The sequence below is a fragment of the Cygnus atratus genome, chromosome 5 (genome assembly GCF_013377495.2).
Source record: "Cygnus atratus isolate AKBS03 ecotype Queensland, Australia chromosome 5, CAtr_DNAZoo_HiC_assembly, whole genome shotgun sequence".
NCBI classification, from domain to species: Eukaryota; Metazoa; Chordata; class Aves; order Anseriformes; family Anatidae; genus Cygnus; species Cygnus atratus.
The window spans coordinates 56,761,533-56,765,202 of record NC_066366.1 but is presented as its reverse complement, the minus strand read 5'-3'; positions in this window follow the sequence as shown (position 1 = coordinate 56,765,202).

Sequence of the window (3,670 nt, the reverse complement as noted above, 5' to 3'; positions counted from 1 at the left end):
ATCTGTCCTCTCAGTTATCTTTGCTTTAAAAAATCTTCCACTTCGAGTTCAACATGAACTTCTTCTTTGTACACGTCCCACACACATTCAGATGGGCAGTTATACACGTCCATAACCTCAGCAGTTAAAATTTTGTTTAAATATAACCAGACTCCAGGGGCTCCAGAACAAGCCAAATTTGTTGCCTGCTGCACACAGCATAAAAAGCAAGGTCTGTTTGCGTTCATGTGTCTTTAAAGACAATATTGACGAGCTAGTGAAAGGTAGAAGTGGGGCGAGGCATCAAACACTTGAAAATAATCCAGGGACAATTTTATGTTGAGAAAAGAGCTGCTGTAGTCTGAAGAAGCAGAAAAAGAAGTTGAAAACAGCAGCAGAAGTTCAAGCAGATGCTAAGGCAGCCCTCGCATGCGGAGGGGGAGACGAGGGAAGAAAGCAAACTAGAGGTTCTGCTTGTTGTCAGCGAAAACCAGCTGAAGACACACAGATAATTTTCCCATCCCGGTTTATTTCCCTTTCTTTATGCTTATGATGCAAGCACATATTAACTTGATTTAAAGCAAAACCTGAACCGCTGCATATATTCAAGTTCCGCAGATTGGCCCGAGGGAAAAAATAAATAAAAAAAAGAGGGATGAGTGTATGAAAACCAAACATTTATACAAGTGGTTTCTCTGGGAGTGTGGAAGTGATTTTCCTACTTTTCTCCCTTACAAACACCCAAATGGATATCATTGCTTTGCACCCTGATGGGTAAAACCTTGACCAGACGCAGCTTGGGAACGAGAGAAGCACCCACATCTGTTAACGTTCACCTCAGAGATACCGTCACGTGAACTTTCTTTTTGCTTTTTCTGCTTCCTTCCCATTGCTTTCTCCCACATCCCTTCTACAAAGAGGTGTGAGCTCAAACACCCCGCTACAAGGGCTGGGGGCTCCCCTTGCCCTGCTAATAATCCAGCACGAAGCTGGGCTTGGCTCAGCCCCACTGCTCGCACTGCTCACCAAACACAGGCTCTGAGGAATTGCCTCGTGTGATTTTTCAGGGATTAAGAGACATTACAGAAAGTAGAACATCAAGAACCTCCCGTGACCCAGGTTTTCTTCTCCCATATCCCACACGACCAACGTTTCGTGCCCTCAATTTGGTGCCGGGGTCACTCAGGTGCCCCCAGCAGCCCCGGTTTCAAGGTGGGTCTGTGGAGGAGCTTTGCCAGCCAGCAGCGGGTCGGTTAGACCCTGTGACATCAATCCCGCCATGGAGGCAGTCTCCATCCCACACAGAGCCCGATCCAACACAAACCCAGCTTTCTAACGGAGATCACACTGTTACAGAAGTAACTTCAGTGTTGCTCGCATTGCCACAGTCAAGAGACAAATGCTTTCCTCTATTTACCCCTCAAACCCAGGTCAATATTTGCTGTGTTGTCCTCAATGCATTAGCGAAGATGTTCACTCACATCTGCTGCCTGCCAAAAAGCAAGTTAATTTAGCTCGGTGATACAATCCGAAGCAGTTTGAGTCATCTACATCCCCGGCTACTGGTGTCCAGACAGACACCACATCCATCCACACATGCATTAATAAAGTCTTAAAAATAGACCATCGGTTCCTCTAGACCTGAAATAACGTGTCTGATCCCAGGAAAGCAAAGGAACTGAGAGGAATAAAAAATAAAAGAGGAAAAAAATAAAAACCTTGGCTGAGGAGCTACAATGCAAGATGATTTCCTAATGCTCCTTTGAATGGTGGTGGCCAGGTCCTCCTGCTCTCCTGGAGCCCACAGCTGGGGACAGGGCTGAGATGCTCCAGCAGTGCCTGCGCTGCCTCCTTGCCTGGACCTGGATGCTGAAGAGCGTTAGATCAATTATTCATCGGCTAAAAGGCACACTTCTATTACAGCAGATGTTTCTCCGAATGTTTGACACTGCCCATTAACTCACCCTTTAATTTTAATTGCTTAACTAACGCCTATATTCAAGGTTAAATGGGTTTAAATCTTCTTTCTTCTCTTATGCTGCTGAATACGAAGATAGCATCTGACTTAACAGGGAAAAGGGAGGCAGAAGGAACCTAACCGAGGATAATCTTTGACAGGATGCAAACAAGTGGCCAGTGAAGGCTCCATGCAGCCACCCGGGTGGGCACAGCACTCCTTGCTCCTGCTCAGCAAGGTGGGAAGTGCTTGTTTCAAACAAGCTGGTTGGGAGCCTCCAGGCCGAGACCTCAAGTTACACGGGTAATTCATGTTTATAAGACACAGTCGTGTTTGCCCAGCACGGTGTTCCTGTAAATATTTACAGCCCATCTGAGCAGCGGAGCTGGCAGGCCGAGCAGGGAAGGAGCTGCTGTGGGAGAGGAGTTTGCCCTCCCTGCCTGGGGAGGGGATGCTGAGCATACGGCCCCGAAGAAGTGCTGGGCTGCAGGGCAGGAACGCCTGTCCCAGCCTTGCTGCTGCAGTCTCATCCTCCCAGCTGGTCGCTGCTCTTGCTTTGTACCAGGTGGGACCGCGCAGCTGGTGCTCGGCGTCTTAGTGAGACAGCAAGCACACTGATTTCTGCGACACGCGTAGCTGTGCTCTTGCTGTCTGCCAAGACAATACCCCCAGGAATGGGAATGTAGGTGCTGTGAATGCTGCAAAAAGCGTGCTCCTTTCCCCTCGCTGCTCCCCCACCACAGACACCAGCCATGGCAATCCCGTCCCTCACTGCCAGGACCAGCCTGGCTCTTTTCCACTGGAAGAAAACATAAGGACACGTCCTGGAGAGGCCACACCACCAGGCAGGAGACTTACTCTCCACAGATGCAAGCACAAGGGTACCTTTAGCATCACATTTTGTTGATGTGACCCAAGGATCCGAATGCATTTTATTTGGATGGTTCAGGTCTGTCCAAAGAAAAAAATACCAGCGGGAAAGACGGAAGTGAGCCGGGACCAGCTCCAGCCCCGGGAGCAGCAGCTCCACCACACACCCATCCCAGGAGAGGAGCAGGACACGCAGGCAAGGAAAACACTTTTTTCTCAGCATCATAAGGACATGAAGGAAGGAAAGAAGAATCAGGCGGACGAATAAGTTATTTTTTTTCATAGGAGAAAAGAAAGAATACATCTTTCATTTCTGGCTTTCTTTCCTTCCATTTGCTCCTTCTTCAAGAGGTAAGAGAGCATAGATCAGTGCAGGTTGTTCTCACCCTTCAGTACATGTTGATCTACATACATACAGTCTCTGTTTTCTGAAGAATTTGGAGATATTGAAATGTGAATGGACCCCACACTAGGACTACAGGAGGCCAGAAACTGATCTCAGCTTGGCTGGTGTTGATCTCATTCAATTCAGACATTACACCCAAACCAGGCTCTAGCACTTTTTTTGTGAAAACCCTTTAGTCCCACCATGCAGCCCCTCAGGTTCCGAGAAATCTGATCCCCTCTCTGACCAGGTAGGGTATAACTAGTTATTTCCCAGCAACAATGCAATAACCACTGCTAAGATCACCACTTAGAGCATGCCCAGGCACGGCTTTCCATTTGGGAAGAGGGAAAATTGTTAAGGGACGTTAGCCTGTCCTCTGTTGCCACAGCCAGAGTTACACCACAGCTGTTAAGATCAGGGCTGCCCATAGCTAAACATCCCTTCCCTTGTTCCAAGGGACAGCTTAGCATGAGAAG